Here is a 16,926-nt window from a genome sequence, read left to right as displayed (position 1 = left end):
AAGTTCACTTAAGTGTTGGCCCCATGACACACGTGCATCCCACATTTTTACCCAACATTTCACCCCGAGTCCCACGAGAAAAAATCAGTATTCACTCCGTCGCCGCAAAAAGAAGTACCTACTCTCGCGCCCCCGAAACACAAGGTTTCTTTCACCAGTGAAGGAATTCACAAAGCTTAAAGTACCGAGAAAATAAGTTAGTCAAGAGCAAGTTGGCGCAAGCAATTCCTCTCTCTCTCACTCTCTTCCGTTTAAGTATTTGTCTAAAGTTCATATATGTACACCTAATTGTTACGATAAAGTAGTTTAAGTTATGTAAAAAGGTCTATAGTGAATAAGTGTGCGTAAAGGTGGAAAACTGAACTGAAAGTGAGTGCAACGTTGTGAGTGCAACAGTGGTTGTCAATAGCTGCACAAACCAAGGTGACGTTAGTGCTAATGCCGTTCCTGGTTCCTGCTAAGTTCCTGCTATTGGTCTTGTGATTCTGGAAGGCTGGTAACGTCAACTAATATTGTAAACCCTGGTAAATAACTAACTTCAACATTGTAAATCGTTCATTAGTCTATACCTGTTAATTATTACTAACCAAAAGGTACAATAAACCCTTATGTAATCGTAAATCACAACTGTGTAATTTATTGAACTGGACCTATGTCATCGAAGGGCTCGTCAATGCAGTAGCCGTTGCTCGAGCAGGTATAGGTAGGTTTTTTAAGAAACCCTAATCTATATTCACATAATATAAAGTGGCATATAAATTATAATTATCAATTTCTAATATGATTTTTAAAAACTTGATAACAAGTGTTACATAAAGTCAAACATTATATCATTGATTATACAACGGTTTATCGGTGACCCCCACAATGTTTGTCATATTTTGATAATATAAATGAAAACATCAAGAAAAGATAAGGAAAACTTATACTGAAACAATGTTTCTATTTACGGTATTAAGAGTTTCGGATATTGAAAATACAGAGTTTTTCAGCAAATACGTCGAGTACGTATCAATCACGTTTAAATTAAAACGTTTAATTCAACTTTTAAGGCTCCGCTCCCTAGGCTCACGAAAATTGCTTTTTAGAGGTTTATGGTTTTATTTGTACACCGTTGCACTTCGGCTTATTTTTTTTTTTAATATTTCGGATAAAGGATTGATACAGGACTATAACTATATGAGAAGTGTATTCAAAATTAAGAAATATATGAATTTTTTAATTAAATATTGGCATATTTCAATGCAATTTAAAACATACTAGTAAACCTCACATCATATTTTAAAGTAGTTTTAGGCATCCAGCAAACTTTTTTCTGTAGGTTGGTACTTGACAAAAAAATTACATTCGCAAAAAAAAACGATAATTGCTAAACCATTTCAAGTGCATTTTTAATCTCCGCGACGTAGCGTCCTCTACAGATTATTTAACTACTTCGTTTTTAACGTAGCCTTTTAGCGTCATTTTCAGTGTCAGCTTTTCAGGCTCGTATTATATTTCTTATATTAGGTCCGTATTCAATCGATGCATTCTTAAACAATATAATGATGGCGAGATCAAATAATTTCAATTTAAATATAAGCAAGTTCCTAAACAGAAATAATTATTTGTATGAATATAAAGAATTTTACTAGTGTGTATTTGAGTCAATTTTTAATTTGAAAATACAAGACTAATTTTTTTTCTTTTAATGAAGTTCTGAATTTAATAACAATGGTACCATTGAACTCGTGCATGAATTTTGTTTAGCAGACGAATAAAAGTAATGTGGAGTGACGTAGCGGCCTTTACATATTACTTAATTACTTAGTTTCTAAGGTAGCGAAAGTTTTCAGGCCAGTATTTTTTTATTTAAATAATGTATTTTTTGAATGACTGCGAAACCAAATCATACTCTCCAAATTTCTTAAGTAAAAATAACTTAATATTTAGCAAAAAAGGGGTGAAGTTCATATATTCAAGTGTTCTGCCAGATATGATATTTAGTTTGACTTAATTCTTTTTTTTTACTTAATTCTTCTGTCTTGAGTTAATTATGAAGTCTTTAGATGGAACACCCTTTATATTTTCATGTTGTCTATTTAAGTCTTCAATTCTTCATTTACTACAATGGTGAAAAGTTCATTTTTTAAATGGAATCCTCTATATTTTATTTTTTATTCTAAGACAGTTAAAATTACCTTCAATTTTATATAAAACATAATATAACATACACAAAAGTATCATTATAGAAAATTTTCGAAATGACTATCATTATTCTCTAAACATTTATAAAATTGTTTTCTGGTGGATATATTCGTCAGTCTTCTAACTTCGATCTAGCTTATCTAGCTCTCCAAAACAGGTAATAACTCGCTGACGTGGCTCTTCTTTACTGTTTCCCGGTGTTGCGAACACCCTTTCTTTTATATTACCCACAAATAAAAATCAAGGGGTGTCAGATCAGGCGATCTCGCCGGCCAATCCCATGGTCCCATACGCCTAAACCATTTATCATCAAACATGTACAGTTCTCTTGCTACATTGTAACAGTGAGATGGAGATCCGTCAAATTGGTACCAACAAGTATGAAAATCTTGCAATGGCAGATTTTCCAAAAAATTATTTATAACAGTTCTTCAAATTTCTAAAAATTTTACTTGATTATCTTTTAAAAGGCAAAATACATTGAAACTGAATTTTTGTCGCATGTGGATTTAAATCAGCACAAAAATTATTATTGCTTCTACGAGGTAAAAATTTTACCTCGTCGATTCAAATGATTTTTCTTAGAATGTCGGCGTCTTCATCAATATGGATCAAAATGTTTTCGCAGATTTCTTCACTTCTGTGATAGTCTTGTGGTTTCAAAGCCTGAACTTTGGTAAACTTGTATGGATGCACTTTACGATTGGCTAATATTTTTACAATTGAATAATAAAACAAACCTAAATAATCCTTAGCACATCTAATTGACGAAAGATCATATGAAATATCAAGTGTACACTACCGCTCAAAAGTATTTGCCCACCATGTATTCTTTTTAATATTTTAAATTAGATACAAAAATCTTATCTTTATACCTATATTTAGATTGTATCTCTTTTGTAAATTGCACATATGCTTAAACAGAATACCTATCAACTATGGTTCGTTGAAAAACACTGAGTATTTAAAAATAGTCTTGCAAATAACAAACAATGTAGTGAAACTATGCACTTCTTCTAAAAAACTAATCTGTTTACAGCTCGTTTCCGATGAAATTTGAAACAGTAAAAGTCTTCAAGAATTGATTTTGTGTAACATTGGAAAATAATTTCGCTTGCTTATTGACGATTGTCACCGTTTCTTTGCTGGTTTTTCAACATTCTTTAAAATGACTAAAACAAAAGAGTTATCGGTAGAAACAAAAGGTATTATCATTGGACTTCATAAGGCTAAAAAGACTAACCGTCAAATTTCGACGGATTTGGGAATTCCAAGGCGGACTGTCGATTATAATGTTAGAAAATTCACCAGAGAAGGGACTGTTAGCAACAAACCTTGATCGGGAAGGCCAAAGGCAATAAGTTCAAAGGAGGATTTAAATATTATAATTACAAGCAAACGTTATAGACGCCTTACCGCCCCTGAAATCACAGCAAAAATCAACAAGGAGCGTAAAAAAGCGGTCAGTGTTTCGACAGTAAAACGGCGACTTTATATAATGCTGGTCTTAAAGAACGTTTAGCTGTATGAAAACCGCTATTGAAGGATGTTAATAAGAAGAGACTTGAGTGGGCCCAATCACACAAAAAATGGACCATTGATGACTGGAACAAAATTCTCTGGAGTGAGGAGTCGAAATTCGAGGTTTTTCGAACGAAGAGGCGAGTTTTTGTTCGCCGTTATGCCAATGAAAGGGTCGCTGAGAACTGTACGGTGGCCTCAGTTAAACACGATGGTGGTTCGGTGATGGTGTGGGGTTGTTTCGGAGGATCTGCAGTAGGCGATCAATTAGAATAGAGGGAATTCTTCGAAAAAAGGGTTACAAAACAATTTTAAGTGACAATGTACTTCCTTCTGGTACTCGAATAATTGGGGAAAACTTCATCTTTCAACATGACAATGACCTCAAGCACACGTCGAAATTGTGCAAGCAATATTTAGGTCAATTACAAAGGCAACATCTGAAAGTTTTGGTGGCCCCCACAATCACCGGACCTCAATCCTATCGAATTACTGTGGGATGAACTGGATAGACAAGTGCGAAAATCATGCCCCACATCAAAAGAAGACTTGTGGAGGATCATCCAAGAAGAGTGGCACAAGATACCTCAGGAAACTTTGGACAAATTAATTAGAAGACTACCGAAACTCTGTGAAGCTGTTATTAAAAATCGAGGCGGACATGTAGATGAATCCAAAATTTGATTTTCTTAAATTTAATTAATTGAAAAATGTATTGTTTATATTCATTTTGTTAAAAATAAACCGTTTCATAAGAATAACTGATGGGTTTATTATTTTTAGTTATAACTTTAAAACAATCATAAGTGGGCAAATACTTTTGAGCGGTGGGGACCCTCCTTGTTGCGATAACCGAAAGAGATCGGATTCGGAAACGTTGCAATAAACGAAAGTTTAATGTAGTTAATATATTCCATTTTAGACTTTTTCATGGCTCACTAAGTAGTTTACAAAATAAAAATGTCTAAAATTATTAAATTTCACAAAAAAGTATTTATTTCTAAAACACAGCTACTTGGACTTTTCGCCATTTTCGTAAATGAAAGATATTAATTTAATTTTGACAACTCTGTATAATGCTGATTAAATCAGACTATGAGAAATTAATCAAGATGGTCTATTAAAATTATATTTAAAAGTTGAGCTTTTTAGAAACTTTATATCCCTTAGTTTTTAACAAAAAAAACGCAAAATTATTTTTTCTTTGGAAAACCGCAAGAGTATAGAGAAGTATGATTTAAAAAGAGTCAAAACTTTTAAGTTTATGTCAATAACAATTCTTCACACTATGAATTTATTTTAATGTAATATTTCTGATATCCATACTTCTAGATTTTCCATTTCAGACTCCACAAGTGCGACTAAATAGCACCTGTGGAGATACACACAAAAAAAAAAACTCGTAAATATTGTCGTAAAATACTTCATTTTTTTTAACATATTTCTTTTTTTACACCGAACTGCGTTCAGACCCCAAAACAGCAATATGCTCTTCCAGTTACTAATCACTGACTTGTACTCGGTAAAATCATTCGTGATATTGATTAATTTCTGCGTTTTCTTCTCTTCCTTAGGAGTGAGGTTTCTGGCACTAAATGAACATTTTATTTCTACTGTGCCTTTTTCTCCAATAGGGCATCTGCTGCCAAATATGGAATGCTTTAATTAATATACAGACTACAAGGCGATACATATTTATCGATCATTTTTTCTAATGTATCAACTGCGCGTTTCTTATTCTGTTTACCCTAATTAACGATATCTGAATTCAATATTTTCGGATAGAGAAGTTCCTCGACAAGCTTCTTGGTATCTACATTACTCATTACTAAAATTAGTGAAAAATTAAATTAGCGCTTGCATAATTCAGCTTCTCGAAAGGATTGGGTATAGGTAGCAGAGCCTTAATATGCATTAATATAATCAAATTATTTTGGTTTGTGTGAAGATGTCTTAAGGTAAACATCAGTAACGCCACTGGATTCTGCTCACAACAACGCCTTCATCAAATTTCAGCGGAAATGGCAGATATTCATTACGCATTTTTATTAGGTGTATGGCAAAGGAAATTAAGCATATGGTAATTTTTTTTGCCGCGTTATTTCAGCGCCTCTTTCTACGGCTGATTAATTTCGAGGACTTTTCCCATGCCGTTATGTGCTCTTGTTGTTTTCGGTGGTCCTTTTTTTCCTTTATTTTTATTTCTAAAGCATTGCTGGCATTTTGAAAGAAATTAGTATTATCTTTTATATACTGTAAAAGCGGGCAGTAATTGTGATATAGAGCTTGAGAAATGATATATATTTTTTAGTGCAAAAAATTTCCTTCTTGTGCATCTATCATTTTAATAAAAAGTTTTATTTAATCTAATTAAAAAAATTAATTTTTCTGCTGCATCAAAACTTTTCTTCCAGGAAGAAAATAGTAAATCTGAAATAACAATTGATTAAATTGATGACTAACAAATTTTAAATTCTGGTAAGAATATACTAAAACCCAAATATTAAGAATTGATAACTTTTGATAGTTAATAAATCTGATCATCATCTAGATCAAGCGAAATAAAAGACTAGCTGATTTATATGGTGAGACAGTTTCAAAATTATTATTTAATAATAATAATAATAATAATAATAATAAAAACAATAAGTATAGAAATGAGATGAATTAATCCCTTATTTAAAAAAAACGTGATACAATGGATTAAGATATACAGTGGACGCCTAAAGTTCCGCATAAATTCGATAAAAATTAGAGACATGTTTTGAGATAACGCTCGGACCCGTCGATTTTTATTTTAGGTTGCGCATTATTTCACATAAATTTTTGTATACAGGGTGGAACAAAAAAAAAGATATGACGTCATCGGTCATTTTTTTAAATGGAATACTATATTTTTTATTACATTTATGAAATATAGGCGAAATTCCAAGCAAGTTTCGTATAACACACCTTGTCTCAAAACTCAACTGTTTCCGAAATATTTACATTTAAATAACAAGAAAACAAATAAGTACGTCTATTTACAAATTAGGGTAAAATCGAGGATAAGAATAATGTTATAAACACTGCCAATTGTTTCTATTTCCATGGTTGCACTTGTAAAGAATCCCCATTTTCGAATGTCACTGTCAGTTCGAAAATTAATAGTTTTTATCAAATAAATTATGGCTAATTTAACGGAAACCCAACGTATTGAAATTTTGATGATTTTGGGTACGGGGATCGAGTGCGCACGCAAAAAGAAGTAAGTGAATTGTTTAATTCCAAATACCCAAATCATCCTATTTCTCAGTCAATAGTTAGTAGAATAGAGCACAAATTCATAACTTCAGGTCATGTTAGGGATTTGCCAAGATCAGGTCGTCTAAAAATTTCTGAAGAAACAAAATTAAACGTTCTGCTCTCCGTCGAAGAAAATCCCAACAATGCAACTTCACAAATTTCAGTTGATATGACAGTTTTCGAAACCATTAAAAAGTATCACCGGTAACCACTAATTGACATGTATGACATTTGAAGTGTCACTTATCATATTTCCCTACCGACACCCTCCGCTATCTTACGGACGATAGGTATAGCCATAAACATAGCGAAACACATGCGCATTAATGTTCACATTATTATTAAATAATAATAATTAATAATGCAAGTTTATTTAGTCTCCTTTTGTCTGAAACAGTAAAAACCAATAGAACAACTCCAGACCAACCCAAAACTAAATTCCAGTGACTTGACAAAATTCAAGAGGTGTAGGATCAGATTTAATGATGAAGATAACCAAATTCTTCTAATGGACATCCTAGCAAATAATCCCTTTGTTGATCCAGCAAAATGAAACGTCATACACAATAAATTGTGGTCTGATTCGAGAGCTGCAAAATCCTCAATCATATTGTAACTCTAGGTACTTTCCAATCTAATAAAAATCTCAATAAAATATCTACCGTTTGTTTAATATCCAATAAACGTGAGATTAGAAAATGTTAAGAGTAATAATATAATCCCAAAGAAAACAATGAAAACGAATGTTTTGGAATAAAGTTTTTTGCTATCGTTAGGTAAGCGGTAAACGTGTCATCTATTTCGAAAACACTTTTTGGGGAGCTGTCAAACAGCGGCTAAGATAACGTTTATGTCTATGTTAAGCGTCAAAACATATGCATCTTCGAAAACTGTCTAATATAGCCGGAACGTCAATAAGACGCATTTTAAAAGCAAAATGAATACCACTCTTACAAAATTAGACTAATACACGAACTAAATCAGAATCGAAGAAACCAATTTTACGAGCAAATGATGAACATTTGCAATAATAACCGTCAGTTTGTGTTACGAGTTTTGTTTTCGGATGAAGCAACTTTTTGTTTAAACGGTGTCGTAAATTGGCAAAATTGTCGGTACTAGTCAGTGGCAAATCCACACTGGGCAACTGAGGCTCATACACAGCACCGTAAATAATGTAATGTACGTAATGGGCTGGTATCGTGGAAAATAAAGTAATAGGGTCATACTTTTTCGAAGAAAAATTAACAGGACGACGCTATTTGAATTTTCTTCAAGAAGATCTTATCTCTGCTTTGGCTGCCCTATACCCAGACGAACAAGACCCTGCTATCCCGACAGATAATTTGTGGTTTCAGCAAGACGGCGCACCGCCACATTTCTTTAGAGATGTCCGTAATTACTTGGATACAGTGTTCCCAGGAAGATGGATAGGACGAAGAGGGCCAATAGAGTGGCCGGCCAGGTCACCAGACCTAAATCCCTGTGACTATTTTCTATGGGGATACTTGAAAAGTAAAGTTTATATTGAGAAGCCAAATAACGTAGAAGATTTGAAAAATAGAATTAGATATGAAAATAGATATTAGACGTATATCACCCGAAATAATTGATAGTGTTTTACATGTAAAGCGTCTTGCTTTCTGCCAAGAAGTAAATGGGGATTAATTTGAACACTTGATACATTAATAAGAGTTTTCACAGTTTATAACATTTTATCCTCCATTTTATCTTAATTTGTAAATAGACGTACTTACTTGCTTTCTTGTTCGTTAAATGTAAATATTTCTGAAACAGTTGAGTTTTGAGATAAGGTGTGTTATACGAAACTTGCTTGGAATTTCGCCTACATTTTATAAATGCAATAAAAAATATAGCATTCAATTTTAAAAAATTACCGATGACGCCATATCTTTTTTTTTGTTCCACCCTGTATACAAAAATGTGTGTGAAATAATGCGCAACTTTAAACAACAAATAAAATCGACGGGTCTGAGCGTTTTCTCAAAAAATCATGTTTCTAATTTTTATCCAATTTATGAGAAACTTTAGGCGGTCACTGTATAGGGATATAACGAAAAAATTGCCTCGTTGCATTGCATATCTGTACGTACAGTAGTGGCCATAATTATAGCAACAAGTACATTTTTCCTTCAAATTATATGATGTGATAGATTAGAAAAAAAACTGGTATATATTATGATGTATTTTTTACAAAGCTTTTTATTTATGTTTATTTTTTTGTTACTTTATAAAAGAAATAAAAAATGGGAATTTTTTTTAGGAAACGGGTTGGACAAAATTATAGCAACACATTTTAGAAAAATCAATTTATTTATTCTCCAAAGTCAAAATAAGATTACAATACAATAATATTCTTCAGTATTTAGTATAGTACCCTTTAGCCCTTATAACAGCAATGCATCTTTTTGGCATGGATAAAATAAGTTTGTTTATAACATCATGATCGATTGACAACCAAGTATCCTGAAGAGCTTCGAAAAGTTCTCCAGCATTTTTGAAATTCCTGGTTATCCACAATTTCCCAAAGATTTTCTATTGGATTTAAATCCGGAGATTGGGAGGGCCACTTCATAACATTAATTTTTTCATCATGGAGAAACTCTTTTATTAGCCTTGAAGAATGTTTTGGATCATTGTCATGTTGAAATTGATATAACAGCGGCATATTTTCTTCAGAATAGGGTAACATAACATTCTTTAATATATCCTTGTACATAAATCGATCCATAATCCCTTCTATTCTGTGAAGAGGTCCCATACCATACCCCGAAAAACAGCCCCACACTAAAACTGAACCACCACCATGCTTAACTGTAGGAGAAGTGTACCGAGGATTAAATCTTTTGCCTACAGGACGTCGAACGTATGCAGCACCATCACTTTTAAATAAATTGAATTTTGATTCATCGCTAAAAATAACTCTGCGCCACTGATCAATAGTCCAGCCCTGGTGTTCTCGAGCAAATTCAAGTCGGGCCTTCACGTTCTTCTTGGAAAGAAGAGGCTTTTTTGCTGGTCTGCGTCCAAACAACTTATTTTCAAATAGACGCCGCCTTATGGATCGTTCACTAAAATCGGAACACCCACTGCCATCCAAAAGCCCTTTAATTTTTGAAGAGGACAAAAATGGGTTTTGCCTGGAAATCCGAACAATCATTTTGTCACTTTTTTTTGAAGTTTTCCGGGGACGTCCCGAATTTTTTTTGGGTACTACCAGCCCTGTGTTATTGTATCTTTTCACTATACGTGATACAACTGATCTGTGAAGAGCAAAATTTTTTGCAATGGATGACTGTTTGATGCCTGACTTATACTGATTAATTATAAGTTGCCTCACTTCAACAGACACGGTTTTACCACGACTCATACTGTTATTTAAATAAGTTAATAATAAGTTAATAACTACCAAGAAATCACAATATAAATTGTTTCAATATTGCACTTCAACAGATTGAAAGACCACTAAATTTCAAAGGTTGCTATAATTATGACCAGGTGAAATATTTGCAATTACAAATATTTATTGTCAGCAAAAAAACAGGTAGGCTTTTTTTTATTTGAATGAGAAATTTTGTTTAAATATTAAGAGGCCATCTAAACCAGTGGCGTACTTTTACAATTAAAACATACATATAATAGTTATTATTAAATATTAGTAAAATTCAGATTTGTTGCTATAATTTTGGCCACTACTGTATGTGTAATCGATTACGTCTTAATAATTGCAAAGATCTACTTAATACGAAAAAGGTGAGGTGCAGCAATCCACGACCTTTCATACTAAGGCATCCTAGCTCATAGATTTTTTGCGAGATATGGTCGAACTTTCTAAACCCATATTCACCAAAATTTTATTGTGCCAACAGTTTTGAATCTTTTGAATATAATTTTTGTTAATGCTATCTAAATAATAGCAATATTGAAAATCGCGGTAGGTAAAACTAGATGAGGCAAATCATTCGCATAGGTTTGTATATTAAGTACAACTTAACAAATGTCTAAACCCGAATAACATTGAACATTATCATCAAATTTATATTCACCACACATGTTAATCTTTTGATTACAAATTTTGTTATTACTATCTAAATAATTGCCATATTCAAAATAATGGTAGATAAAATTAAATAAGGCAAAACATTTTTTACATAAAGTACAACTCAACAAATGCTTAAAACCGAATATTTAACATTATCAGCAATTTGAGTTTGATAGCGAAATTAAACCCAAATTGTCATTATTTAATTCCAAACCTCATCCTATTTCATTCATATCAAAAGAGAAATAAATTTTGAGTATCATTGGTATATGCCTTGAGTTTTTAGCACGCGATCTTACGAACATTTTTTTATTTCCTCTTCATTGGCATTATTTACTTGCGTACTGTTTTATTCATTACTTCATTGATTATATCTAAGTATATAGTTAATTAAATTGTTTTGCACAATTATACGAATTACATTAATTTAAGTTATGCTTATTCTTTTGTAATTGAAAACGAATTTAACTTTTCCCAGACCAGAATAATACTCGTCATTTTGTTTTACTATTATTAATCTACTCCTATTATTTATCCTCGACTGCTGGCTTCCAATAAAATACGTTAGGATTAGTTTATGATATTCCAGAATAAGGCGTTATTGATTGTCTGCAATTAAGTGGGTTTAAAAAATTAATCTTCTGGTTTGTCTGGAGATGATGTACGAATAGACTATTATCAAACCGTGCTAGATTTATCAGAAGTTTCAGAAGTGGACTAGTTTTAGGAAGAAAAACTTTTGATAAATTTCACTGGGTATAGTTTTTACAAGATTTCATGCTAATCCAACCCTTCCTGGAAATTAAAACTTTACTAAGCCGTACTTAATGCCATGTCATCTAAGTTTTCACAAGAACATAGAGTGCCAATCCAATAAGAAATCATCTTGTTTTAATAGTTTATAATTAATAACATACTCTTTAATACATTATTAGGCAGTTTTCGAAACCATTAAAAAGTATCACCGGTAACCACTAATTGACATGTATGACATTTGAAGTGTCATTTATCGTATATCCCTACCGATACCCTCCGCTATCTTACGGATGAGAGACATAGCCATAAACATAGCGAAACGCATGCGCATTAATGTTGTTTACATTATTGTCAAATAATAATAATTCATAATTCAAGTTTATTTAGTCTCCTTTTGTCTGAAACAGTAAGAATAAATTTGTGTTTTTTTTTAAATTTTGTGTAACAATGACCACGACCAACAATCTAAATTCCAGTGTCTTGACAAAATTCAAGAGAAGTAGGGTTAAATTTAATGATGATGACCAAATACTTCTAATGGACATCCTAGCTAATAATCCCTATGTTGATCCAGCAAAATAGAACATCATACACAATAATTTTTGTCAATTTACAGGAAAAGATATTACTTTAAGAGGAATGAAGGAACATGTAAATTACATTCTAAAAAATTTTAAGAGGAAAGAAAAGGAAAATAGAGCCCGGTATGTTAATCACATTAAAAACAAATTTCAAAGTTGTTAATATTATTTCTGTAATTTTAAAATGATTTTAGATCAGGAGTTGAGGAACTATATGGCTTGGATGGATTATTGCAAGAAGTTTTAGAACTTATTAACGGCATTCTAAAAGAAAAAGAAATTATTAAAAAAGAGGCCAAGAATTCTGAGAAAGGCAAATTGTTAGGGGAGGGTTTAACACAACAAATTTATAAATTGGATAAACAAGCAGTTATAGACCCAAGACGATCTTCATCTTCTCCATATCAGGAACAGCAGGTATTTGATTGGGCCTCAAGCAATCCTAATATTGAATATATGTTTGGTAATTATATTTTTGATTAACTTTAAATATAGCAGATCCTTCACTTCCACAAATTTTGGAGTTAAACAAGAAATTAAATATGGACATTTGAGGTATAGAGTTTACTATATTTTTGTCTCCAGGAAAAGAGAGTGCTACAAACAAACCTACAGTGCTTCCAAATAAACCTCAATCTCCAATTAATATTAAATCTCCAATACCAATAAAGGATCACCCCTTGGATCACCCAGTAAATAATGCATTTCACAGAGAAGCCCAATCAAAGATTCAAGGTAGTTTTATGATTAATACCAACCATTATTCATGAAAACTTTTTGTTATGTACTAGATAAGGATAAGCCTTTAGCTCTCAATTTTTTATACATATGTGAATGTTTCTTTTTTTTGAGAATTGACAAAAATTATTATGTAAAATGAATCCGTTTGCAGGCATTAACCTATTTTTGTTTTGTAAATTAGAGGTTTATGTTAAGTTTTTTTGCATTTTACAACTGTTAATGTATTGAAGATAATTTAATATAAATTTAGTTTAAAATTTGATCTTTTTTACATTCTCCAAGAAACATGCGAGCAAAATATGTTACTTTAATAAAGTAGTGATCTTGGAGTATGTAAAAAGTTTCAAAAAATTTAATTGTCAAGGTTTTTTTTTTTATCAAACTTTAGATCTTATGTTAGATAAGAGTAAATAAAAATCAATGTATCTATAATTTTATGAATTTTATTTCTATTAACATTTAACACCCATAAAAAACTAAATTATAAGATACTGTAACATGATTTGGCTAAGAAAACTCTAGACTTTTTGTGTATATTAAAAAATATTTGTAATATTAAGATGACTGTAGAGTAAACATTTTATACATAAATCACATATTAGTTATAGTTACTGTAGATATTCTTCTAATTCTACAGGGTTAATATTAAATGACTGGGTTGTTTGATTACTATATAAACAAGAATGACAATTTGTCAAAATAACTGCAACACTATACGTGAGACCTACTTCTTGCAGGAGAAGTTTCTGATTTTTTTTGTAATCTAGGAATGCGAATTCAGCAATAACCTTTCCAAAACCCCACTCTACTGCAACTCTCGCCCGACTCATTCTTACATTAAATTCCCTCTGTTCTGGATTCAGGCCAGCTCGAAATGGGGTTAACAGCAACTCCCTTATTCCATATCCTTTATCACCATAAACAATAAAGTTTTCACCATTGGGAAATCTTGTACTTTCTTCTAGCTGGTTGTAAAGCTGAGATTTCCTTAGAATGGTAGAATCATGTTTTCTAGCCTCATAGGCACCTTTGAAATTTACAATGATTCCATCTGGACAGGTAAGACCCTGAAATTTGATACAATGATGTCGTTTATGTCCGGAGTAGTATGCTTCTTGATTTTCACTTGGTCTACAGATGCCTCGAGTTGTCCCATCAATAAAAGCCCAACAATTGGGAATTGGTACGCCTTTTATATTTATTGCATTAGCATACAACCTAAATCTATCAAGATTCAACCATTGCAAATCTCTTAGATTAGACAGTTTTTGCCCAAAATTATCAAATACATGATGCATCATATAAAGAATTATTCTGGATAATGCTGGAGGTGATTTACCAAAGAAGGGTTCTAAATCACTTAGTCTGTTAGGATAGGCAAATCTCCTTAAAAGAATGCAGAGTCCATCTTGACCAGAACACTTATGTCCACTATCAGTTGTAAATTCATTTGGAAGTCGGAGTGCACACATCAATCTGGGTATATCTGTCTTCTCAAATCGAAAATACAGTCTACATTCTGTGTTGGATAAATTGTTTAAATTAAAATTGCCATAAATATTGGCTCGGTATATATTATTATTAGGTGGATTAATTATTTCTAACAACAGGGCACCATCTAAGTCGCTGTCAGAGCTGGAAGAATCTAGGGCTGCAAAATCCTCAATAATGTTGTAACTGAAGAAAAACAATGAACACGAATTTCATGGAAATAAAACTTTTTGCTATCGTTAGGTTAGCGGTAAACGTATCACCTATTTCGAAAACACTTTTTGGAGAGCTGTCAAACAGCGGCTGAGATAACGTTTATGTCTGTGTTAAGCGTCAAAACATATGCATTTTCGAAAACTGCCTATTATTATTAATATATACTACATATATTTTTTTTTTGTATGTCTATGGTGGTCGGATAATGATCCGTTGTTTTGTAATTTATATATTTAATGTCAAGGCTGGATTTCTTTAAATTTCTTTGCGGAGGACAAACGTTATTTAAGTACGAAATATAAAAATAGAAACTATAAAATTTACGTAGCTTTGAGCAAAATACAATTCCTGCCTTTCCTCCAGGATATTGATAATATCACCACAACTAACACGAACATATAATTTTGACAATTTAAACAAATAAGTAAATAAATGAACAATTAAAAACATTTACCTCTGTTGATGGTTATCTATATCAGTTAATTCAGTTTTCTTTCTTTTAATAAAAAGAACATTTTTATAGTATCATTTACCGACCCAAAATCTTTTTTTATTTTTATTAAAATATATTAAAACTCAAATTAACAATTAAAATGATTTAACTTACAATATTAAAAGAAAATGTTGTAACATAATCTGAATCATCGGAATAATTCCTATAGAAAGCTTGTAAAGAATTAGAATGATAAAAAAACAAAACGTTCCAAACCATAGTTCTCTTAGCCCAATTAAAAAGTTTCAGATGTACAAAAAAAACTAATAATCGGTTTCGCATTTCAATAATTAATTTATAGACTTATCGACAAAAAGGTATAACAGCGGCGGCTTCCATTCGGTAAAAAACATTGTTTAACACTCTGTGTCACGATAAAAAAAATGTTTACTTGAATTACACATGTAGGTTAATAAGTTTTTGGAATTAAGGAAATAATTGGATAGAGGTTTGTCAACGATGTTTACGCTTTATTATTTTTTTAACGAAAAATATATCAGCGAGTTTTCCCCGAAGTTTTATGCTGTTTTTCGTTGAGTGTTTACTTTTCTCACGTAAAAAGTAGTAGCAACAAACAGCAAATTAATAATAAAATATTTAAATATTGTTATAACACCTTATAGGCTTATTGTGTCAATGCTTTTGAGAAATGCAGCAACACTGGAAGCGGGAGTTCGTTTTTTGTCTATGTTCTGAATGAGTTCTAAATAGGATGTATATAAAGAGAATAAATAAGGAATATAACTTATATTTATTGGGACTCCTGATAAGATAAAGTACTTAGTATTAAACTTAAAATTTGTATACAAATATTAGCACATTGATGTGCAAATTTCTAAAAAAATACTGATAAAATTGGAAACTGTATTAGAGCCACTTATACATATAAGAATCTTATCTAATTTCACAAAATATCACTTCCCATACAACGATGTCGTAACGTACTTGATGAATGGTTATGTACAATCTTTATTAGAGGAATTTAGTTCAAGGATTTTCCAGGTTCAATCGATCAGCATTGGCAGTGATAATTTTAATAAAATTTTACTGGCAATAATGTTATCATAAATGTAATCCAAAAGATAAATAAAATAGGGTCTTTCAGATTAAGAACAAGCTAATTTATTACCCCAAAGATATATTGTACTATGTATATATGATGTACTATGGGATTTAAAAAAAGGAATCTTTAAACATTGAAAGCATTGGCAGTTTGTTTGATTGTAACATCTCTGATGCAATGACGCCCAATACTTATGTCGAATTGGCAAAAAAACACACTTTATAATATCATAAAAATTTGTCACTTATTTTGACAGGCGCAAAACAATACTATTCCTCTTAAATAAAATATGAAGCATTTTTTTCTCATAAAATATGATTAGATACTCTATAAAGAAGTCGACATTCAAAGTTAAACGGATATTAGAGAAAAAAGCAACAACATCGCAACGTCGCTCGATCGCATTGTTGATTCCACCGACACAAGTAATCTTTACCAGTGACGTCGCCAAAAAAAAATTGCATCATAAATATTTATAATTAAATTTTAAACAATATTACCGTTTATAAACTCTTTATCCGTTTTTTAA

General features: G+C 31.6%; 1 protein-coding gene and 1 long non-coding RNA gene across 3 annotated transcripts in view; one reads left to right on the top strand and one right to left on the bottom strand.

Moving 5' to 3' along the window:
• The window catches only part of LOC126741112 (tRNA dimethylallyltransferase), a 114,808-nt gene that overhangs the window by 45,074 nt on the left and 52,808 nt on the right, over positions 1-16,926 (bottom strand). The window lies entirely within an intron of this gene.
• On the top strand, positions 11,283-13,274 carry LOC126741154 (uncharacterized). Its single transcript, XR_007662128.1, has 3 exons — positions 11,283-12,516; positions 12,588-12,856; positions 12,979-13,274. It is a non-coding gene; the product is annotated as an uncharacterized LOC126741154 (long non-coding RNA).

The sequence above is a fragment of the Anthonomus grandis genome, chromosome 1 (assembly GCF_022605725.1).
Source record: "Anthonomus grandis grandis chromosome 1, icAntGran1.3, whole genome shotgun sequence".
In the NCBI taxonomy this organism is placed as follows: Eukaryota; Metazoa; Arthropoda; class Insecta; order Coleoptera; family Curculionidae; genus Anthonomus; species Anthonomus grandis.
Note: the sequence above shows the minus strand (reverse complement) of the source record. Positions and strands in the feature narration are given on the sequence as shown.